Genomic DNA, 26,533 nt, shown 5'->3' on the forward strand with positions numbered 1-26,533 from the left:
AATGGATATTTCGGTATTTAGGAAGTTTAATTTACATTCGATCTGTCAGGAAGGTCAAATTTACAAGTTGGGACACTCGGGAATGTAGATGGAACACGACTTGACCAGATGTGAAGTGTAACTGTGGTATAAAAATGATAAAATGTAAGAAATCAAGCAGAATGAGGCGGGAACTCAGCGAGAAGGTAGTGAAGTGTAAATAGTTAAAAGGGACCCGGAAGAGAGCGACAAGGAGTACTTAACAAAACACAACGTAAAACCAAGCTACTGGAATAGTTACAGTTTCAGACGTGGTGGAAAACACATTCGAATAATAATATAAAATAATTAGATTAATAATTGGGACAAAAATGGCGTCTTTTATACGCTTTTTTCGCTCCGTTTCGTCATCGTACTTTGATAGGCTTCCTAATAATGGATTTGTCGTTATTTAGTAAGTTTAAATTACATTCGATCTGTCAGGGAGGTCGTATTTACAAGTAGGAATACTTGGGATTGTAGATGTAACACGACTTGACCAGATGTGAAGTGTAACTGTGGTATAAAAATGATGAAATATAAATAAATCAAGCAGAATGAGACTGGAACTCAGCGAGAAGGTATTGAAGTGTAAATAGTTGAAAGGGACCTGGAAGAGAAAGTGAAGGAGTAATAAACAAAACACAGATTAAAACCAAGCTACTGGAATAGTTACAGTTTCAGATGTGGTGTAAAACACATTCGAATATTAATATAAAATAATTATAATAATAACTGGGACAAAAATGGCGTCTTTTATACGCATTTTTCACTCCGTTTGGTCATCGTACTTTGATAGGCTTCTTAGTAATGGATATTTCGGTATTTACGAAGTTTAAATTACATTCGATCTGTCAGGAGGGTTATATGTACAAGTGGGGATACTTGGGAATGTAGATGGAACACGACTTGACCAGATGTGAAGTGTAACTGTGGTATAAAAATGATGAAATATAAATAAATCAAGCAGAATGAGACTGGAACTCAGCGAGAAGGTATTGAAGTGTAAATAGTTGAAAGGGACCTGGAAGAGAAAGTGAAGGAGTAATAAACAAAACACAACTTAAAACCAAGCTACTGGAATAGTTACAGTTTCAGATGTGATGGAAAACACATTCGAATATTAATAAAAAATAATTATAATAATAATTAGGAAAAAATGCCGTCTTTTATACGCTTTTTTCGCTCCGTTTGGTCATCATACTTTGATAGGCTTCCTAATAATGGATTTGTCGTTATTTAGTAAGTTTAAATTACATTCGATCTGTCAGGGAGGTCGTATTTACAAGTAGGAATACTTGGGATTGTACATGTAACACGACTTGACCAGATGTGAAGTGTAACTGTGGTATAAAAATGAAAAATATATACATACATCAAGCAGAATGAGGCGGAATTTCAGCAAGAAGGTATTGAATTGTAAATAGTTGAAAGGGACCTGGAAGAGAAAGTGAAGGAGTAATAAACAAAACACAACTTAAAACCAAGCTACTGGAATAGTTACAGTTTCAGATGTGATGGAAAACATATTCGAATATTAATAAAAAATAAATATAATAAAAACTGGGACAAAAATGGCGTCTTTTATACGCTTTTTTCGCTTCGTTTGGTCATCGTACTTTGATAGGCTTCCTAATAATGGATTTGTCGTTATTTAGTAAGTTTAAATTACATTCGATCTGTTAGGGAGGTCGTATTTACAAGTAGGAATACTTGGTATTGTAGATGTAACACGACTTGACCAGATGTGAAGTGTAACTGTGGTATAAAAATGAAAAAAATATACATACATCAAGCAGAATGAGGCGGAATTTCAGCAAGAAGGTATTGAAGTGTAAATAGTTGAAAGGGACCTGGAAGAGAAAGTGAAGGAGTAATAAACAAAACACAACTTAAAACCAAGCTACTGGAATAGTTACAGTTTCAGATGTGATGGAAAACATATTCGATTATTAATAAAAAATAATTATAATAATAACTGGGACAAAAATGGCGTCTTTTATACGCTTTTTTCGCTCCGTTTGGTCATCGTACTATGATAGGCTTTCTAATAATGGATTTGTAGTTATTTAGTAAGTTTAAATTACATTCGATCTGTCAGGGAGGTCGTATTTACAAGAAGGAATACTTGGGATTGTAGATGTAACACGACTTGACCAGATGTGAAGTGTAACTGTGGTATAAAAATGATGAAATATAAATAAATCAAGCAGAATGAGACTGGAACTCAGCGAGAAGGTATTGAAGTGTAAATAGTTGAAAGGGACCTGGAAGAGAAAGTGAAGGAGTAATAAACAAAACACAACTTAAAACCAAGCTACTGGAATAGTTACAGTTTCAGATGTGATGGAAAACATATTCGAATATTAATAAAAAATATTTATAATAATAACTGGGACAAAAATGGCGTCTTTTATACGCTTTTTTCGCTCCGTTTGGTCATCGTACTTTGATAGGCTTCTTAGTAATGGATATTTCGGTATTCACGAAGTTTAATTTACATTCGATCTGTCAGGAGGGTTATATGTACAAGTGGGGATACTTGGGAATGTAGATGGAACACGACTTGACCAGATGTGAAGTGTAACTGTGGTATAAAAATGATGAAATATAATAAATCAAGCAGAATGAGACTGGAACTCAGCGAGAAGATATTGAAGTGTAAATAGTTGAAAGGGACCTGGAAGAGAAAGACAAGGAGTAATTAACAAAATAATTCAAAACCAAGCTACTGGAATAGTTACAGTTTCAGATGTGATGGAAAACACATTCGAATATTAATATAAAAATAATTAGAATAATAATTGGGGCAAGAATTGCTTCTTTTATAAGCTTTTATCGCTCCGTTTGGTCATCGTACTTTGATAGGCTTCTTAATAATGGATATTTCGGTATTTAGGAAGTTTAATTTACATTCGATCTGTCAGGAAGGTAATATTTACAAGTTGGGACACTCGGGAATGTAGATGGAACACGACTTGACCAGATGTGAAGTGTAACTGTGGTATAAAAATGATAAAATGTAAGAAATCAAGCAGAATGAGGCGGGAACTCAGCGAGAAGGTAGTGAAGTGTAAATAGTTAAAAGGGACCCGGAAGAGAGCGACAAGGAGTACTTAACAAAACACAACGTAAAACCAAGCTACTGGAATAGTTACAGTTTCAGACGTGGTGGAAAACACATTCGAATAATAATATAAAATAATTAGATTAATAATTGGGACAAAAATGGCGTCTTTTATACGCTTTTTTCGCTCCGTTTGGTCATCGTACTTTGATAGGCTTCTTAATAATGGATTTGTCGTTATTTAGTAAGTTTAAATTACATTCGATCTGTCAGGGAGGTCGTATTTACAAGTAGGAATACTTGGGATTGTAGATGTAACACGACTTGACCAGATGTGAAGTGTAACTGTGGTATAAAAATGAAAAAAAATATACATACATCAAGCAGAATGAGGCAGAATTTCAGCAAGAAGGTATTGAAGTGTAAATAGTTGAAAGGGACCTGGAAGAGAAAGTGAAGGAGTAATAAACAAAACACAACTTAAAACCAAGCTACTGGAATAGTTACAGTTTCAGATGTGATGGAAAACATATTCGAATATTAATAAAAAATAATTATAATAATAACTGGGACAAAAATGGCGTCTTTTATACGCTTTTTTCGCTCCGTTTTGTCATCGTACTTTGATAGGCTTCCTAATAATGGATTTGTAGTTATTTCGTAAGTTTAAATTACATTCGATCTGTCAGGGAGGTCGTATTTACAAGAAGGAATACTTGGGATTGTAGATGTAACACGACTTGACCAGATGTGAAGTGTAACTGTGGTATAAAAATGATGAAATATAAATAAATCAAGCAGAATGAGACTGGAACTCAGCGAGAAGGTATTGAAGTGTAAATAGTTGAAAGGGACCTGGAAGAGAAAGTGAAGGAGTAATAAACAAAACACAACTTAAAACCAAGCTACTGGAATAGTTACAGTTTCAGATGTGATGGAAAACATATTCGAATATTAATATAAAAATAATTAGAATAATAATTGGGGCAAGAATTGCTTCTTTTATAAGCTTTTTTCGCTCCGTTTGGTCATCGTACTTTGATAGGCTTCTTAATAATGGATATTTCGGTATTTAGGAAGTTTAATTTACATTCGATCTGTCAGGAAGGTCATATTTACAAGTTGGGACAATCGGGAATGTAGATGGAACACGACTTGACCAGATGTGAAGTGTAACTGTGGTATAAAAATGATAAAATGTAAGAAATCAAGCAGAATGAGGCGGGAACTCAGCGAGAAGGTAGTGAAGTGTAAATAGTTAAAAGGGACCCGGAAGAGAGCGAAAAGGAGTACTTAACAAAACACAACGTAAAACCAAGCTACTGGAATAGTTACAGTTTCAGACGTGGTGGAAAACACATTCGAATAATAATATAAAATAATTAGATTAATAATTGGGACAAAAATGGCGTCTTTTATACGCTTTTTTCGCTCCGTTTGGTCATCGTACTTTTATAGTCTTCTTAATAATGGATTTGTCGTTATTTAGTAAGTTTAAATTACATTCGATCTGTCAGGGAGGTCGTATTTACAAGTAGGAATACTTGGGATTGTAGATGTAACACGACTTGACCAGATGTGAAGTGTAACTGTGGTATAAAAATGAAAAAAATATACATACATCAAGCAGAATGAGGCAGAATTTCAGCAAGAAGGTACTGAAGTGTAAATAGTTGAAAGGGACCTGGAAGAGAAAGTGAAGGAGTAATAAACAAAACACAACTTAAAACAAAGCTACTGGAATAGTTACAGTTTCAGATGTGATGGAAAACATATTCGAATATTAATAAAAAATAATTATAATAATAATTGGGACAAAAATGGCGTCTTTTATACGCTTTTTTCGCTCCGTTTGGTCATCGTACTTTGATAGGCTTCCTAATAATGGATTTGTCGTTATTAAGTAAGTTTAAATTACATTCGATCTGTCAGGGAGGTCGTATTTACAAGTAGGAATACTTGGGATTGTAGATGTAACACGACTTGACCAGATGTGAAGTGTAACTGTGGTATAAAAATGATGAAATATAAATAAATCAAGCAGAATGAGACTGGAACTCAGCGAGAAGGTATTGAAGTGTAAATAGTTGAAAGGGACCTGGAAGAGAAAGTGAAGGAGTAATAAACAAAACACAGATTAAAACCAAGCTACTGGAATAGTTACAGTTTCAGATGTGGTGTAAAACACATTCGAAAATTAATAAAAAATAATTATAATAATAACTGGGAAAAAATGGCGTCTTTTATACGCTTCTTTCGCTCCGTTTGGTCATCGTACTTTGATAGGCTTCTTAGTATTGGATATTTCGGTATTTACGAAGTTTAATTTACATTCGATCTGTCAAGAGGGATATTTGTACAAGTGGGGATACTTGGGAATGTAGATGGAACACGACTTGACCAGATGTGAAGTGTAACTGTGGTACAAAAATGATGAAATATAATAAATCCAGCAGAATGAGACTGGAACTCAGCGAGAAGGTATTGAAATGTAAATAGTTGAAAGGGACCCGGAAGAGAAAGACAAGGAGTAATTAACAAAATAATTTAAAAACAAGCTACTGGAGTAGTTACAGTTTCAGATGTGATGGAAAACACATTCGAATATTAATATAAAAATAATTAGAATAATAATTGGGGCAAGAATTGCGTCTTTTATACGTTTTTGTCGCTCGGTTTGGTCATCGTACTTTGATAGGCATCTTAATAATGGATATTTCGGTATTTAGGAAGTTTAATTTACATTCGATCTGTCAGGAAGGTCATATTTACAAGTTGGGACACTCGGGAATGTAGATGGAACACGACTTGACCAGATGTGAAGTGTAACTGTGGTATAAAAATGATAAAATGTAAGAAATCAAGCAGAATGAGGCGGGAACTCAGCGAGAAGGTAGTGAAGTGTAAATAGTTAAAAGGGACCCGGAAGAGAGCGACAAGGAGTACTTAACAAAACACAACGTAAAACCAAGCTACTGGAATAGTTACAGTTTCAGACGTGGTGGAAAACACATTCGAATAATAATATAAAATAATTAGATTAATAATTGGGACAAAAATGGCGTCTTTTATACGCTTTTTTCGCTCCGTTTCGTCATCGTACTTTGATAGGCTTCCTAATAATGGATTTGTCGTTATTTAGTAAGTTTAAAATACATTCGATCTGTCAGGGAGGTCGTATTTACAAGTAGGAATACTTGGGATTGTAGATGTAACACGACTTGACCAGATGTGAAGTGTAACTGTGGTATAAAAATGATGAAATATAAATAAATCAAGCAGAATGAGACTGGAACTCAGCGAGAAGGTATTGAAGTGTAAATAGTTGAAAGGGACTTGGAAGAGAAAGTGAAGGAGTAATAAACAAAACACAGATTAAAACCAAGCTACTGGAATAGTTACAGTTTCAGATGTGGTGTAAAACACATTCAAATATTAATATAAAATAATTATAATAATAACTGGGACAAAAATGGCGTCTTTTATACGCATTTTTCACTCCGTTTGGTCATCGTACTTTGATAGGCTTCTTAGTAATGGATATTTCGGTATTTACGAAGTTTAAATTACATTCGATCTGTCAGGAGGGTTATATGTACAAGTGGGGATACTTGGGAATGTAGATGGAACACGACTTGACCAGATGTGAAGTGTAACTGTGGTATAAAAATGATGAAATATAAATAAATCAAGCAGAATGAGACTGGAACTCAGCGAGAAGGTATTGAAGTGTAAATAGTTGAAAGGGACCTGGAAGAGAAAGTGAAGGAGTAATAAACAAAACACAACTTAAAACCAAGCTACTGGAATAGTTACAGTTTCAGATGTGATGGAAAACACATTCGAATATTAATAAAAAATAATTATAATAATAATTAGGAAAAAAATGCCGTCTTTTATACGCTTTTTTCGCTCCGTTTGGTCATCGTACTTTGATAGGCTTCTTAGTAATGGATATTTCGGTATTTACGAAGTTTAACTTACATTCGATCTGTCAGGAGGGTTATATGTACAAGTGGGGATACTTGGGAATGTAGATGGAACACGACTTGACCAGATGTGAAGTGTAACTGTGGTATAAAAATGATGAAATATAAATAAATCAAGCAGAATGAGACTGGAACTCAGCGAGAAGGTAGTGAAGTGTAAATAGTTAAAAGGGACCCGGAAGAGAGCGACAAGGAGTACTTAACAAAACACAATTTAAAACCAAGCTACTGGAATAGTTACAGTTTCAGATGTGATGGAAAACATATTCGAATATTAATAAAAAATAATTATAATAATAACTGGGACAAAAATGGCGTCTTTTATACGCTTTTTTCGCTCCGTTTGGTCATCGTACTTTGATAGGCTTCCTAATAATGGATTTGTCGTTATTTAGTAAGTTTAAATTACATTCGATCTGTTAGGGAGGTCGTATTTACAAGTAGGAATACTTGGGATTGTAGATGGAACACGACTTGATTAGATGTGAAGTGTAACTGTGGTATAAAAATGAAAAAAATATACATACATCAAGCAGAATGAGGCGGAATTTCAGCAAGAAGGTATTGAAGTGTAAATAGTTGAAAGGGACCTGGAAGAGAAAGAGAAGGAGTAATAAACAAAACACAACTTAAAACCAAGCTACTGGAATAGTTACAGTTTCAGATGTGATGGAAAACACATTCGAATATTAATAAAAAATAATTATAATAATAATTAGGACAAAAATGGCGTCTTTTATACGCTTTTTTCGCTCAGTTTGGTCATCGTACGTTGATAGGTTTCTTAATATTGGATATATCGGTATTTACGAAGTTTAATTTACATTCGATCTGTCAGGAGGGTCATATGTACAAGTGGGGATACTTGGGAATGTAGATGGAACACGACTTGACCAGATGTGAAGTGTAACTGTGGTATAAAAATGATAAAATATAATAAATCAAGCAGAATGAGCCGGGAACTCAGCGAGAAGGTAATGAAGTGTAAATAGTTGAAAGGGACCTGGAGCAGAAAGACAAGGAGGAATTTAACAAAATAAACCTAAAACCAAGCTACTGGTATAGTTCCAGTTTCAGATGTGGTGGAAAACACATTCGAATATTAATATAAAAATAATTACAATAAAAATTGGGGCAAGAATTGCGTCTTTTATACGCTTTTTTCGCTCCGTTTCGTCATCGTACTTTGATAGGCTTCCTAATAATGGATTTGTCGTTATTTAGTAAGTTTAAATTACATTCGATCTGTCAGGGAGGTCGTATTTACAAGTAGGAATACTTGGGATTGTAGATGTAACACGACTTGACCAGATGTGAAGTGTAACTGTGGTATAAAAATGATGAAATATAAATAAATCAAGCAGAATGAGACTGGAACTCAGCGAGAAGGTATTGAAGTGTAAATAGTTGAAAGGGACCTGGAAGAGAAAGTGAAGGAGTAATAAACAAAACACAGATTAAAACCAAGCTACTGGAATAGTTACAGTTTCAGATGTGGTGTAAAACACATTCAAATATTAATATAAAATAATTATAATAATAATTAGGAAAAAAATGCCGTCTTTTATACGCTTTTTTCGCTCCGTTTGGTCATCGTACTTTGATAGGCTTCTTAGTAATGGATATTTCGGTATTTACGAAGTTTAACTTACATTCGATCTGTCAGGAGGGTTATATGTACAAGTGGGGATACTTGGGAATGTAGATGGAACACGACTTGACCAGATGTGAAGTGTAACTGTGGTATAAAAATGATGAAATATAAATAAATCAAGCAGAATGAGACTGGAACTCAGCGAGAAGGTAGTGAAGTGTAAATAGTTAAAAGGGACCCGGAAGAGAGCGACAAGGAGTACTTAACAAAACACAATTTAAAACCAAGCTACTGGAATAGTTACAGTTTCAGATGTGATGGAAAACATATTCGAATATTAATAAAAAATAATTATAATAATAACTGGGACAAAAATGGCGTCTTTTATACGCTTTTTTCGCTCCGTTTGGTCATCGTACTTTGATAGGCTTCCTAATAATGGATTTGTCGTTATTTAGTAAGTTTAAATTACATTCGATCTGTTAGGGAGGTCGTATTTACAAGTAGGAATACTTGGGATTGTAGATGGAACACGACTTGATTAGATGTGAAGTGTAACTGTGGTATAAAAATGAAAAAAATATACATACATCAAGCAGAATGAGGCGGAATTTCAGCAAGAAGGTATTGAAGTGTAAATAGTTGAAAGGGACCTGGAAGAGAAAGAGAAGGAGTAATAAACAAAACACAACTTAAAACCAAGCTACTGGAATAGTTACAGTTTCAGATGTGATGGAAAACACATTCGAATATTAATAAAAAATAATTATAATAATAATTAGGACAAAATGGCGTCTTTTATACGCTTTTTTCGCTCAGTTTGGTCATCGTACGTTGATAGGTTTCTTAATATTGGATATATCGGTATTTACGAAGTTTAATTTACATTCGATCTGTCAGGAGGGTCATATGTACAAGTGGGGATACTTGGGAATGTAGATGGAACACGACTTGACCAGATGTGAAGTGTAACTGTGGTATAAAAATGATAAAATATAATAAATCAAGCAGAATGAGCCGGGAACTCAGCGAGAAGGTAATGAAGTGTAAATAGTTGAAAGGGACCTGGAGCAGAAAGACAAGGAGGAATTTAACAAAATAAACCTAAAACCAAGCTACTGGTATAGTTCCAGTTTCAGATGTGGTGGAAAACACATTCGAATATTAATATAAAAATAATTACAATAAAAATTGGGGCAAGAATTGCGTCTTTTATACGCTTTTGTCGCTCCGTTTGGTCATCGTACTTTGATAGGCTTCTTAATAATAGATATTTCGGTATTTAGGAAGTTTAATTTACATTCGATCTGTCAGGAAGGTCATATTTACAAGTGGGGACACTCGGGAATGTAGATGGAACACGACTTGACCAGATGTGAAGTGTAACTGTGGTATAAAAATGATAAAATGTAAGAAATCGAGCAGAATGAGGCGGGAACTCAGCAAGAAGGTAGTGAAGTGTAAATAGTTAAAAGGGACCCGAAAGAGAGCGACAAGGAGTACTTAACAAAACACAACGTAAAACCAAGCTACTGGAATAGTTACAGTTTCAGACGTGGTGGAAAACACATTCGAATAATAATATAAAATAATTAGATTAATAATTGGGACAAAAATGGCGTCTTTTATACGCTTTTTTCGCTCCGTTTGGTCATCGTACTTTTATAGTCTTCTTAATAATGGATTTGTCGTTATTTAGTAAGTTTAAATTACATTCGATCTGTCAGGGAGGTCGTATTTACAAGTAGGAATACTTGGGATTGTAGATGTAACACGACTTGACCAGATGTGAAGTGTAACTGTGGTATAAAAATGAAAAAAATATACATACATCAAGCAGAATGAGGCAGAATTTCAGCAAGAAGGTACTGAAGTGTAAATAGTTGAAAGGGACCTGGAAGAGAAAGTGAAGGAGTAATAAACAAAACACAACTTAAAACAAAGCTACTGGAATAGTTACAGTTTCAGATGTGATGGAAAACATATTCGAATATTAATAAAAAATAATTATAATAATAATTGGGACAAAAATGGCGTCTTTTATACGCTTTTTTCGCTCCGTTTGGTCATCGTACTTTGATAGGCTTCCTAATAATGGATTTGTCGTTATTAAGTAAGTTTAAATTACATTCGATCTGTCAGGGAGGTCGTATTTACAAGTAGGAATACTTGGGATTGTAGATGTAACACGACTTGACCAGATGTGAAGTGTAACTGTGGTATAAAAATGATGAAATATAAATAAATCAAGCAGAATGAGACTGGAACTCAGCGAGAAGGTATTGAAGTGTAAATAGTTGAAAGGGACCTGGAAGAGAAAGTGAAGGAGTAATAAACAAAACACAGATTAAAACCAAGCTACTGGAATAGTTACAGTTTCAGATGTGGTGTAAAACACATTCGAAAATTAATAAAAAATAATTATAATAATAACTGGGAAAAAATGGCGTCTTTTATACGCTTTTTTCGCTCCGTTTGGTCATAGTACTTTGATAGGCTTCTTAGTATTGGATATTTCGGTATTTACGAAGTTTAATTTACATTCGATCTGTCAAGAGGGTTATTTGTACAAGTGGGGATACTTGGGAATGTAGATGGAACACGACTTGACCAGATGTGAAGTGTAACTGTGGTACAAAAATGATGAAATATAATAAATCCAGCAGAATGAGACTGGAACTCAGCCAGAAGGTATTGAAGTGTAAATAGTTGAAAGGGACCCGGAAGAGAAAGACAAGGAGTAATTAACAAAATAATTTAAAAACAAGCTACTGGAATAGTTACAGTTTCAGATGTGATGGAAAACACATTCGAATATTAATATAAAAATAATTAGAATAATAATTGGGGCAAGAATTGCGTCTTTTATACGCTTTTGTCGCTCGGTTTGGTCATCGTACTTTCATAGGCTTCTTAATAATAGATATTTCGGTATTTAGGAAGTTTAATTTACATTCGATCTGTCAGGAAGGTCATATTTACAAGTTGGGACACTCGGGAATGTAGATGGAACACGACTTGACCAGATGTGAAGTGTAACTGTGGTATAAAAATGATAAAATGTAAGAAATCAAGCAGAATGAGGCGGGAACTCAGCGAGAAGGTAGTGAAGTGTAAATAGTTAAAAGGGACCCGGAAGAGAGCGACAAGGAGTACTTAACAAAACACAACGTAAAACCAAGCTACTGGAATAGTTACAGTTTCAGACGTGGTGGAAAACACATTCGAATAATAATATAAAATAATTAGATTAATAATTGGGACAAAAATGGCGTCTTTTATACGCTTTTTTCGCTCCGTTTGGTCATCGTACTTTGATAGGCTTCCTAATAATGGATTTGTAGTTATTTAGTAAGTTTAAATTACATTCGATCTGTCAGGGAGGTCGTATTTACAAGAAGGAATACTTGGGATTGTAGATGTAACACGACTTGACCAGATGTGAAGTGTAACTGTGGTATAAAAATGATGAAATATAAATAAATCAAGCAGAATGAGACTGGAACTCAGCGAGAAGGTATTGAAGTGTAAATAGTTGAAAGGGACCTGGAAGAGAAAGTGAAGGAGTAATAAACAAAACACAACTTAAAACCAAGCTACTGGAATAGTTACAGTTTCAGATGTGATGGAAAACACATTCGAATATTATTAAAAAATAATTATAATAATAATTAGGAAAAAAATGCCGTCTTTTATACGCTTTTTTCGCTCCGTTTGGTCATCGTACTTTGATAGGCTTCTTAGTAATGGATATTTCGGTATTTACGAAGTTTAACTTACATTCGATCTGTCAGGAGGGTTATATGTACAAGTGGGGATACTTGGGAATGTAGATGGAACACGACTTGACCAGATGTGAAGTGTAACTGTGGTATAAAAATGATGAAATATAAATAAATCAAGCAGAATGAGACTGGAACTCAGCGAGAAGGTAGTGAAGTGTAAATAGTTAAAAGGGACCCGGAAGAGAGCGACAAGGAGTACTTAACAAAACACAATTTAAAACCAAGCTACTGGAATAGTTACAGTTTCAGATGTGATGGAAAACATATTCGAATATTAATAAAAAATAATTATAATAATAACTGGGACAAAAATGGCGTCTTTTATACGCTTTTTTCGCTCCGTTTGGTCATCGTACTTTGATAGGCTTCCTAATAATGGATTTGTCGTTATTTAGTAAGTTTAAATTACATTCGATCTGTTAGGGAGGTCGTATTTACAAGTAGGAATACTTGGGATTGTAGATGGAACACGACTTGATTAGATGTGAAGTGTAACTGTGGTATAAAAATGAAAAAAATATACATACATCAAGCAGAATGAGGCGGAATTTCAGCAAGAAGGTATTGAAGTGTAAATAGTTGAAAGGGACCTGGAAGAGAAAGAGAAGGAGTAATAAACAAAACACAACTTAAAACCAAGCTACTGGAATAGTTACAGTTTCAGATGTGATGGAAAACACATTCGAATATTAATAAAAAATAATTGTAATAATAATTAGGACAAAAATGGCGTCTTTTATACGCTTTTTTCGCTCAGTTTGGTCATCGTACGTTGATAGGTTTCTTAATATTGGATATATCGGTATTTACGAAGTTTAATTTACATTCGATCTGTCAGGAGGGTCATATGTACAAGTGGGGATACTTGGGAATGTAGATGGAACACGACTTGACCAGATGTGAAGTGTAACTGTGGTATAAAAATGATAAAATATAATAAATCAAGCAGAATGAGCCGGGAACTCAGCGAGAAGGTAATGAAGTGTAAATAGTTGAAAGGGACCTGGAGCAGAAAGACAAGGAGGAATTTAACAAAATACAACCTAAAACCAAGCTACTGGTATAGTTCCAGTTTCAGATGTGGTGGAAAACACATTCGAATATTAATATAAAAATAATTACAATAAAAATTGGGGCAAGAATTGCGTCTTTTATACGCTTTTGTCGCTCCGTTTGGTCATCGTACTTTGATAGGCTTCTTAATAATAGATATTTCGGTATTTAGGAAGTTTAATTTACATTCGATCTGTCAGGAAGGTCATATTTACAAGTGGGGACACTCGGGAATGTAGATGGAACACGACTTGACCAGATGTGAAGTGTAACTGTGGTATAAAAATGATAAAATGTAAGAAATCAAGCAGAATGAGGCGGGAACACAGCAAGAAGGTAGTGAAGTGTAAATAGTTAAAAGGGACCCGGAAGAGAGCGACAAGGAGTACTTAACAAAACACAATTTAAAACCAAGCTACTGGAATAGTTACAGTTTCAGATGTGATGGAAAACACATTCGAAAATTAATAAAAAATAAATATAATAATAACTGGGACAAAAAATGGCGTATTTTACACGCTATTTTCGCTCCGTTTGGTCATCGTATTTTGATAGGCTTCTTAGTAATGGATATTTCGGTATTTACGAAGTTTAATTTACATTCGATCTGTCAGGGAGGTCGTATTTACAAGTAGGAATACTTGGGATTGTAGATGTAACACGACTTGACCAGATGTGAAGTGTAACTGTGGTATAAAAATGATGAAATATAAATAAATCAAGCAGAATGAGACTGGAACTCAGCGAGAAGGTATTGAAGTGTAAATAGTTGAAAGGGACCTGGAAGAGAAAGTGAAGGAGTAATAAACAAAACACAGATTAAAACCAAGCTACTGGAATAGTTACAGTTTGAGATGTGGTGTAAAACACATTAGAACATTAATTAAAAATAATTATAATAATAACTGGGACAAATATTGCGTCTTTTATACGCTTTTTTCGCTCCGTTTGGTCATCGTACTTTGATAGGCTTCTTAGTAATGGATTTTTCGGTATTTACGAAGTTTAATTTACATTCGATCTGTCAGGAGGGTTATATGTACAAGTGGGGACACTCGGGAATGTAGATGGAACACGATTTGACCAGATGTGAAGTGTAACTGTGGTATAAAAATGATAAAATGTAAGAAATCAAGCAGAATGAGGCGGGAACACAGCGAGAAGGTAGTGAAGTGTAAATAGTTAAAAGGGACTCGGAAGAGAGCGACAAGTAGTACTTAACAAAACACAACGTAAAACCAAGCTACTGGAATAGTTACAGTTTCAGATGTGATGGAAAACACATTCGAAAATTAATAAAAAATAATTATAATAATAACTGAGACAAAAATGGCGTCTTTTATACGCTTTTTTCGCTCCGTTTGGTCATCGTATTTTGATAGGCTTCTTAATAATGGATTTGTCGTTATTTAGTAAGTTTAAATTACATTCGATCTGTCAGGGAGGTCGTATTTAGAAGTAGGAATACTTGGGATTGTAGATGTAACACGACTTGACCAGATGTGAAGTGTAACTGTGGTATAAAAATGATAAAATATAACAATAAAATCAAGCAGAATGAGGCGGGAAGGTAGTGAAGTTTAAATAGGTAAAAGGGAGCTGGAGGAGGACAGGGAGTAATTAACAAAACTCCACAAAAAAACAAGCTAATGAAATAGTTACAGTTTAAGATGTGGTGGAAAACACTTTCTAATATTAATTTTAAAATAATAATAATAATAATAATAATTGGGACTAAATTACCATCCTTTTACAAGATTTTTTGCTCAGTTTAGTTATCGTCCTTTGCTAGGCTGCTTAATAATGAATATTATGTTTTTAGAAAGTTTAAATTTCATCCTTCAGTGAGGTCGTATTTACAAGAGGGGATACTGGAGATTGTACATGAAACACGACCTGACAAGATCTGAAGTGTAACTTTGGTATAAAAATTAGAAAATATATATAAATCAAGCAGAATGAGGTGGGAACTACGCAACAAGGTAGTGAATCATAAGTAATTAACAGGGGGTTAGAGACGAAGGCTAGAGAAGTTTTGTGATATTCTCTTCTTATTTCCCAGTTAACCATATGATATATAGAATCTTCAGATGAGTTCGCAAGCACAGGGCATGTACTTAATTACATGTTTTAAGTAACTCATTTAATATTTAACCTGTTCAGAAACAAAGAGTGTTCAGGACCCTGTAAATTATTGTGGTATAATAATGAGAAAATGTTAGTAAACCAACAAAACGCAGTGGGAGTTTAGTCAGAAACAGGTGAAAAATTTAAAAACTGTTTTCGATGTGGTTGACGTGGATTTGGTTTATAACAAGATCAATGAAAATAAACAATAATCATACCTTTAACAATGATCCCACGCTACTGCTCCGCTGTTGCCGAGCTGTTGTGTCACTGCGACGCTAATCCAATGTTCGTTTGCTGCTGCTGCACTGGTAAAAAATAATAAAAATAATGTATAAATTATAATAATAGACACTTGAAGCCACTGCTACAGGTCAGTGGTAACCTTAAAATCAAAACATTTACTCACACAATACAGCCGACAGTCCTTTCTCTCTACCAAACCTAAAATATTCAAATAAATTAGTTAATGTGTTTTGGTACATTATGTTTAATACAAGTTGTTATACTAGACAAATATACATGGAATGTGCACTTTAGTTATAAGTCAACACAAATAATTTTAGGGCTACCAAGTCCATTTCTATAGATGTTAAGTTATTTGTAGGTTTATTATTCTTTTATAATTAAATATTATTAAGTCATATCAGTAAAAGATAATGCTGCGTTTACAAAACATTTTGTCTCATTCAAAAATATTAGATCAACATTATCAGATCAACATACTTTTTCATTGATTTATCCTAAATACTATGTTGCATGAAATTAAATGTTTAGTTTTAGTTAAATTAATTTAAACGCAACCAGGTTACTTATTTTTTATTAGTTGAATCAACAATTTTTTTTTAACAGTGCAGTATTGAAGGATATCAAGATAGACAACCTGTGTAAATACACAGAAAGAGTAAACAACAGGGAGAGTATGCGCATGGGTGCGACAGGGAGTTTCTGTGTGAAATAAGAGGCGGTGATGAACAAAAAGAGAATGGGCAGGTTTTAAAGATTTAAACACGCCGGTTGCCACTTTTTGTTAATAAGATCAGCTGGTCTTTGTTCTAGACTGGACTAGAAACAAAAAAAAGAAAGAATGAGTTAAGTGTCATCAGCATAGAAGTGGTAAGAGAACCCATGAAATTATATTCCTCACATCAGGACAGCAAGTGTAGAGTTAGAACAGAGGACCAAGCACAGAGCCTGGTGCAACACCAGTGGAGAGTCTACACGGAGCCGATGGTCTGTTGCTCGGTCACTTTTGGATGGAAGGAAGGTTGAGGTGGATGTAAAATCAGGATAATGGTTTTAATAAAAAGAACCAAACTGGTGAGGAACACAAGACAGACAGGTGGTAAACACACAACAAAGAAAGGAGAATCAAAACAAAAAGAGACAAGAAAACAGAGTAGGAGCACCTGACAATCATAACAGACAGGTCCAGGCTAACAATGGAAAAAGTCTAAGGAAGGTACAAATACAGAAAAGGAAAGGTCAAGGTGGAACAGTTTGATTAGTATTCAAATCTTCCTCCTGGTGAAGGTAGCAGAGCATTGATCATAGCATCACAGTAAAAGTACAGACCCCAACACAGGGGGCTTAGCTGAACACATGGCATAATTCTTGATTTTGCCAATGCTGGACAATATGCAGTGAGTCCATGGGACACCGCCTGCTTTACCCTTTCAGCTCAGCAAAACCCGCCACGTCCGTGTTTTCAGCAGAAAGTGCTTCCCATTTTTCAGGGTAAAGATCATTTAACATGTCCCTCTGTCTACATTTTCCTTCCTACATCTGCCTTTTACTGACATTCTTAAAGCTATGTTTGCTTATGCGTTATCAGATGAACGTATGAAATGACCTACTGACCAAATTTTAGGTTAACAGGACCAGACCACAATGATCACTTTTTGCCCCAAAAATTTAAATGTCTGAAAAGTCCTTTTCACCAGCTTCTTTAAACTGAAATGACCAGTCTAACTTGTATATTTACACACAGTTACACACTCCAGTTTCACAAAACACAATAACGACAAGTCTTTGCAGTGGTTTCATTGAACTCTTTATTTTCTGCATTATCCTTTCTAGTCCTCTTTCCTCCTCCTCAGCCTCCCTCCATCATCTCTCCTCACTTTCTACTGCCAGGAAAGCTGAATCTGAAACACACACACACACACACACACACACAGTTTAAATGCAAGTTAAGCTTTGATTTTAACATACAGTATTAAAACTCAGTGCTACAGAAGAGCTTCTCCACCAAGCATGCTGGTTAATATTTCTACAGCTCCTGAATTTAAACCAGGCTTTGGTTCTAAATGTGCTCCATTGCAGCCGGTCTGGTTCTGGTGAAGACAGACTAGTCTCTCTATATATCTGTAGCGTTTTCACAAGCTGAGATTGGTTAATACAGACTGATCGGTCTCCAATTAAACCTTCCTCAGCTCGTCAGGACTGCCGAAAGACAGAGAGGGTGGTAGTTAACGACTAAACGCGGAAACCGTTGTTTTTCTTTTGATGGATGAAGCGCCGGTCTACACTGAGCAGCGTTAGCTGTGTGCTACTTACTGAGGGGAACGTTAGCTAGTTAGCTATCAAAGTTAACCCAACTCTTAATGCTGAACATTCAGTCCTAAAACTCCCAAAATTCACCAAACCTGACCTTTATAAATCGCTCATTTACAAGCAAAAAACTCCACTTTTCCCCCCCCTTGCCACCGTTCACTGACGACCCTCAGCCTCCAGCGGTTCCACCACCTCAGTTGTGTTTTGGTCACATACTCCAAAATGTCTCCGGAAGCAGTCAGTCATCCGGGGACTTTTCTGCGTCCTGTTCATATTATATAAAATGTTTACTAGATGTTTTGTTTGTAATTAACTTGATTTAAAACAGAAATAATGTTTAATGTAAAAATAATGCTTTCCTAGAATGCGCTGTCCAATAAAAGTAAAACCTTTCGGGTCGTGAGGCATCTTGGACGCGGGCTGTAAGACTGCCCACCCAATCAGAAGACGGTAGTGATATTTTCTGTGGCTGAAAACAACAATACCGCTGGCCTTAAAGAGTCGTGTTTAGCTTACTGCTTAAGTAGGAGAATATTGTGACAGGAGTTACTGTCATCTGTCATACAGTCACGCAGGATAACGTTCAGCATTTTATTTTTTACAGCGGTTCCATGAAGTGCATACTCTTTGCTGAGATCTTTGCTGCCATCTAGTGTGTTTGGCGTGTGCAGCAATGAGGAACGTAAAACATTTTTTTAGTGTTTGCAAAGCTTTTTAACAGTTTTTCAGGATTTCGTTTGTGGCAAAAAAAAAAGACATTTTTATTTACAGATAAAAGAAAATAGTGAAAATTGTCGCTAAAGATAGTCAAGGATACAATTATAACAATGGCTAATAATTTAATATTCACTGATCACAATATTTTTTTTAATATTTTGTTTTTATGACTTTACCTGTGTAGTACCATGTCGTTTTATCATTCAATGTTATGCTTTTGGGTGCCCCGTGGTGGCGTTGGGCCGGCTCTACACCCGAAAGGCATCCGTAATCTCAAATCTCCAGCTAACTTTTGATTACAACTGGAACTGCTGCACCATGCCAGTATATGAAAAATACACAGTGAAATACAGAGAGAACGCACAAGACATGGTTTTGTAATGAAGTGGTCTGAGAGTGGAAACGCAAGACAGACATATCCAGACATTTTCCAACATGTAGTGCAAATTTATCTTCAACGTAGGTTTTAATCATTCCTGACTGTAAGCAGACACCTCCATGTCCTCATCTTTGATTCATTCATCAAATTATTCACCAAATTATGAAACCTAAAGTTCTTCTACCTGCATTGTTTTTCCTCTCTGGATTACAAACCCATTCAACAGAAACAACACCCAAACTTCGTCTAAACCAACTGTGCTACACAAGTAATTAGTCAAACAGTCAATCATATTGGCTAATTAGCAAATCATCCAATCAGGAGAGGTGTTGAACGGAGAGTGAGTCTAAAGGAGTGAAAGAAAAATGGCTGCACGTTCAGGTAGGCTGTTCCTACATAATCAAACCAGAGGAAAACATAAATATACAAGAACTTCAGCTTTAGTTGTTCAAATCTATCTTAATTTCTAAACCTCTGGAGGTGCAACTGGTAATGTTTTAAATGTTACTGTGGAAAAAAATCAACACTGCAGCTGATGGCATACATGCTAGCAGTGTTCTCATTAGCTTCATAGCTCTGTGAGCTGAACAACAAACTCCCGATTTGTATCATCTATTGCTGCCTCCTGGGGGTCTGGAGTAAGAGACTAGCCTCTCTTTCTATGCTGTAGTTTCTGTGTTGAAGTTCCAGACAAAAAGGAGAGGAGAGAAATTTGGTTCTCCAGATTGGAACCATCAGCACCGTGTTCCACGTGAGGCATGCGGAAGCTCTCCTTCAGTCCAGCAGTTGAAACTCCTGCAGTGTTTAATTAGTGAGGAACCTAACTTGCTGGTTGTGATGTTTCCAACAGACATGCCCATTAATATTGAGCGACGTGGCCCTGGTCAACAGCACCAAATTAAATATACCCACAACAGTGTTACAACACTACAGCAAAGCCATAACATCACGATAGAAAGCCCATAACAACACTATAGCAAAGCTATAGCAACCTAGAAGAAATGGCAGCTGGTTCCAGTGGAGCAGCTCTACTAATTATTTTTAATGGTTTAACTGCATGCAGCTGGTTGTTTGGAATCTGAACTGATCCAATAAAGTGTTGGTGGGTTTAACTGGTTTTAAGATGTGTATGAAAATGAATTCCCAGTAGAGCTACTGGTTTAGAATGCTAATGCTTGGATATGGGATTCTACTGGAAGCAGCTGCATTTTGCAACTAACGTTTCTACCGGAATTTCCACACCAGTACAGTAGAAGTGTTCCAGTTTCCAGATCAATTCCACTGGTGTCAACTGAAAGCAACTGGTATTGTACTGGAGTTTGCACTGGGGTGATGCTGGATCAGGTTTAGGATAATGCTAATGTTCACATCAGCATGTAATAAAGTACAGTAGAGGAAACTGGTGCTGGTGTTGAGAAGATGCTAATCCAAGTCCAGAAAGGCTGAGAAGGGTCAGTTTGAACATCCTGGTCTTTCTGTTTTACATATCCACATAAACCGAGACACCAGCAGAGCAGTCTGATCTCAGTCTAGATCTGATAAGTTTTATTTAGGGTCACTAAACTCTCACTAATGAACTCAATCTAATTCTAAAAGTTTAAGGATTAAGGATTAATCACTTCCAGATCTTCGCCCTCCGGTCCTGCTCTTCTGCTCTGGATTCAGCCCTAAACTCATAAATATGATCAGCAGCAGTTCTGAGCACCTTCTCTAATGCTAACTAGATAGATAGCTTTGGAGATCAACACTTGCAGTTAGCTTATGTGCAAAGGCTAACTCTGCAGTGGGCTTTGACCACCAGGGGGCGCTGCTCGCTATTAATGGCGTGTAGTGTTAGAGATGTCAGAAGCAGCAGGTGAGGTTTATTACAAATTACAAAAGTCTTTAGTTGGGAGAGACGCTGTTGAGCTTCCACGGGTGCCTCAGGTGGAACACACACGGTTCTCTGTATCTAGAACACCAGCACCACAGACTTTAAAATGGATCTGTCTTGAGCTACGAACCCACAGGAGTCAGAGTCGGACGTCCTGATGGACCTGTACCTTTCACTGAGAATCAGGAGTTGATCTGTCCTAGCTAGCTAGCCGGGAAGCTAATGCAAACACTGTTAGCATGTATGCTAGCAGCTCCAGTGCTGTTCTGCTCCTGTTTTCCACACTAATGTTTAAACCATGAACAGTTTCTCCTCCAGAGGTTTAAAGGTGAAGCTGGGAGAGTCTCTGGACGTGCTGAAGATCCTGTCCATGTTCCGATCTTTACATTTTCCATCGTTTATAAAGTTGGAGTAGCCTACCTGACTGTGGAGGCCTTCTTCTTCCTGTCCTTTACAGACACTCTCCCTACAACAACTCACCTGGTTGGCTGATTGGCCAATTACAGATGTAGTTCAGCTAGTAAGCATGGTGATGAGATGGTGTATTGAACAGGTTTTTAGGCAACAGGCCAGAGTCTCCTGAGCACAGAGAAATCAGTGTGATCTGGGACAGAGGCAGTGACTAATTTCTGAAGGGCAGAGCTGCCAAATGGTTGCACCCTGCACTGACTTTTAGCTAACAGGTTTAATTCAGGCTAAAACAGGCTAACCTTAGCCAACAGGTTTAACTCAGGCTAAAACAGGCTAACAGGTTTAGCCAACGGATTTAGCTCAGGCTAAACAGTCTAATCCTAGCCAATGGGTTTAGCTCAGGCTAAAATGGGCTAACCTTAGCTAATGTGTTTCACTCAGGGTAAGATGGGCTAAGCTTAGCCATCAGGTTTACCTCAGGCTAAAAGAGCTAACCTTGCCATCAGGTTTAACTCTGGGCTAAAACAGGCTAACCTTAGCCAACAGGTTTGACTCAGGCTAAAACAGGCTAACCCTAGACAACAGGCTTAATTCAGGCTAAAACGGGCTAACCTTGGCTAACAAGTGTAACTCTAATTCAGTCAGGATATGTCCAGCTAACACATTTTTTTAAGATAAGCTAAGGCAGGCTAGCCTTAGCCAACAGGTTTAACTCAGGCTAAAACGGGCTAACCTTAGCCAACAGGTTTGACTCAGGCTAAAACAGGCTAACTCCAGATTTAGCTCAGGCTAAATAGATGTAGATGCTTTAAGTAGATGAGTTTATAGGTGTGTTAAACTACAGCGCTATCAGTAGTGTTCTGCTTCGCAGTGCTAACGCTACACACTGAAGTGTTCTCCATATAATCTGAGTTTAATGTTCTGTTTTGCAGGTTGAGGTTCTGCCCGTGTTCCAAGTTGATGATGCTGGAATGAGAACATTGCTCTGAGAACGTCTTTAGCTCAGTAACCTGCTGAGTGACAGTAAGACAGGTGGGGGTGTACAAACTGATCTACATAGGTTCTAGAGAAATGCATTCCAGAGAGGGTGTGGTGTTTGAGTTCCTCACTCTTTGCAGATGTTCTGATGATCCTAAAGTTGCTGTTCTATTGTAGGAACCTGGTTTCTGGATCTGTACCCCGTCCTGAAAACTGCCTGGTTCCTCATCTGTGCTGAAGATTCCTGTCTAGAAGATCAGCCTGAGCCCTTGTTTGTCTGAGCTCCTGCCTCTGTGATTGCTTCCCACAATGCAAAGATTCCATAGCTTCATCCACTGTTTCTCCACATGACACACCCTTTCTGAACATATTTGCATATATAATGAGTGAGTAGCCAATGAGAGGTGCTGACGAAAATGAGTGTTTAAAAGGCGTGTGATGTGAGCGGTGTTCACGATGACGGTGAGGATTAAAAAAAAGAGTAAAATCTGAGATCTTTCCACCGTGATTGAGAAGACTAGTACTGCAGAATAAGTAGCAGCATCGGAACCAGACCCTCCACCTGAACTGGTTCCAAAAAAAATGTGGGATATAATTTCCTTCTGTTCATAAGTTCCTGTCTTGCTCTCCCTCACCAGGGGGAGTGTAGTGTCCCCAGCCCTGGGTAACATCTCATTCTCTCTCAGGCATGGGGCATTTCCTTTCCATTTTCCTCAAACCCACCCACACTGAGCGGAGAAGGAGGAGAAATTGCCCCGCCCACACTTATAAAGTTCTGTACGTTACACTACAGATAAGACATTTACAACTGGGGTTCACAATTATGGTGACCTTTGGTCAGTTCCTGATTGGATAATGTGGTAATATGCTAATTAACTGAGTTACCATCAACGCGAAGACTGTTTGGGGGCAGATTCAGGAGGGTTTACTCTCTGTAATCAAAAAACTGCAGTAGGTGTGATAAACTCCTCCCACACTGCACCCATGCGCTAGTATAGGCTGACTCACATCTGCAGCTGTTCTTTTCTCTCTATGAGGTTCTAGATAGTTCAGTGTTTAGTGAGTTTTTCCTCATGTTAGTCAAACAGGCCTCTGCTAAAAAAAAAAAAAAAACTCCACTGGCAGGTATTTCAGTACTAGTTTTTACCTTCATGGTAACCTTTGATCATATCCAAGTTTACCTGGTCTGTAAGGACCCATAAAGCATGCGGAGCATTCAACATCCAGCCTTCGTTCATCCTTCAGTCAAACAGCAGTCTGCACAACAGCGCCACCCCCAGGCTGTGATTTGAGACTGTTTAGGAGTTGCTCTGTCCTAGACTGTTTAGGAAATATGCTAATTAACTCAGTTAATTAGCATATTGCCACGTTATCCAATCAGGAACTGACCAATGGTCACCATCATTGTAAACCCCAGTTGTAAATGTCTTATCTATAGCGTAACATTCAGAAAGTTATAAGTCTGGTTGCGGCCAGTTTTCCTCCCTATCCACTCAGTGTGGGTGGGTTTGAGGAGAACCCAATACTGGCATGCTACAAGCCCTGCTTATTGTGAGTTGGGCTAGAGGCGTAAAACCTCTGCTGCATGCCATGTTCGCCACCCTTTGAAAGAGGCGGGGGCAATTTGGCCAGCACAGACTTACCCCTCCTCATTCTCTTCCCGGGGAGGGATGAGGAGACGTGTTCAAGCTGAGATCTATCCACCACTAAGAGAAAACGAAAGGCATGTTGAAACTATGTTGAAACCACCCCTTGCACCAGCCCTGGTACCTGTTTTGTTGTTGAGTTCCTCTCCCTCATCAGGGGGAGACAGAAAGTTATGAGTCTGGGTGGGGCCAGTTCTCCTCCTTCTCCAGACCCGAGCTTCCCCCCTAGGGGGACAATGCCCCTGTACTGGGTAACCTCTCATTCTCTCTCAGGCCTGGGGCATTTACTGACCCAGAGGGGATCAGTGATGCCCTCTAGCCCCACCCAGAGCAGAGAATGAGTAGGCAGGGCTTTCAGCATGCCAGCACTGGGTTCACATCAAACCCACCCACCCACACTGAGTGGAGAGGGAGGAAAACTGGCCCCACCCAGACTCATAACTTTCTGTGTGTTACACTACAGATAAGACGTTTACAACTGGGGTTCACAATGATGGTAACCATTGGTCAGTTTCTGATTGGATAATGTGGAAATATGCTAATTAACTGAGTTACCACCAACATGAAGTCTAGAGCATCAAGCTAAGATGAACGGGAGAAGCAGTGAACTCTGTTTGACTGTTTGGGGGGCAGAGGGTTTACTCTCTGCTGTGCAGCTCAGTTTAACCCCACTGTGTTAAAAAAATGCAGGAGGTGTGATAAGCTCCTCTCACACTGCACCCATGTGCTAGTACAGGCTGACCCACATCTACAGCTGTTCTTTCTTCTCTATGAGGTTCTAGGTAGTTTAGTGCTGGTCTTCAGGTTCAGGGTAAGTGCCGTTGACTCTAAGCTGATTACAGAAAGCTGTTCAAAATATTTTCTGATCAGTTCAACTGGTCCTGTGTTTACTGACGGTGAGCGTTGGTCAGGTTGTTAGGGTGAAACTGTTATTTCCTAAGTCAGTTTGAAGTTTGGAGCTTCTGAAAGCTGACTTTTTCGCCATGTTAGTCAAACAGGCTCTGCTAAAACTCCACTGGCAGGTACTTCAGTACTAGTCTTCACCTTCATGGTAACCTTTGATCATATCCCAGCTTACCTGATCTGTAAGGACCTATAAAGCATGAGGAGCATTCAACATCCAGCCTTCATTCATCCTACAGTGAAACAGCCATCTGCTCCACAGCGCCACCCCCAGGCTGTGATTGGTTTAGTGCATGGTCTTCTGATCTACAGTAGATGCTCCAGTGCTATTCTGACTGTTAGATCCCAAATGCTGCCATAATAGATCCTATTTAACCCATTTAAGACAAATGTTTGTGCAGATATTTGTATATATTATAATCTATATAAAAATATATTTGCCTACTCAAACAGTAGCAAATTGAAATAAATGTAACCTGTATGTCTTACCAGCGTGTGCACAAATCCAGAGTCACACAGTTTAATCACGTTACAATGATCACATTTATATACAGTGCATTGACAAAAGTATGTGGACACCTGCTCATGCAACGTCCAAAATCAGGAGCCATAGACAGGAGTTTGTACTCATTTACTGCAGTGACAGCCTCTACTCTTTTGGGAAGGCAGTATGCTAGATGTTGGAACATTGCTGCAAGAAGGATTTGATTACATTTAACCTCGAGTGAGAGTATCCAAGAGGTCAAGTCCTGATATTAGATCAATAGTTCCACCACTGCAACTCGTCCCAAAGGTAATAGAAACCAGTGTATCAGAGCTCGCTGCAATCAGTTAGTGTGTAGAACAGAAGCAGAACAGCACTGGAGCTCCTAGCATACATGCTAACAGTGTTTGCATTAGTTTCCCAGCTAACTACCTAGAACAGATCAACTCCGTAAATTGAAGCTTTTATAGATTCTCAGTAAAAGGTTCAGGTCCATCAGGACGTCCAGCTCTGACTCCTGTGGGTTCGTAGCTCAAGACAGATCCTTTTTAAAGTCTGTAGTGCTGGTGTTGGTGTTGTAGATACAGAGAACTGTCTGTGTTCCACCTGAGGCACCCGTGGAAGCTCAGCAGCATCTGTCCTACCTCACCTGCTGCTTCTGACGTCTCCAACACCACACGCCATTGATTGTGAGCAGCGCCCCCCGGTAGAAGAGGACTAGGATAAAATTGGACTCTCTGGAGCAGAAAAACATGAACTTACTGGCACCATGCCCAATGTCCGGCATGAGTCACCTGGATATAAAGCCCCCCACCATTGAGCTGTGGAGCAGTGTAACTGTCTTCTCTAGAACTTCTGGGATGAGGTGGAGTGGTGCTCATCCAACATACTGACTTCTCTAATGCTCGTCATTGAAGGTGTTGAAGGTGTTGGATAGTTATTTGGCATCCTAC

Source organism: Salminus brasiliensis, chromosome 20, assembly GCF_030463535.1.
Source record: "Salminus brasiliensis chromosome 20, fSalBra1.hap2, whole genome shotgun sequence".
NCBI classification, from domain to species: domain Eukaryota; kingdom Metazoa; phylum Chordata; class Actinopteri; order Characiformes; family Bryconidae; genus Salminus; species Salminus brasiliensis.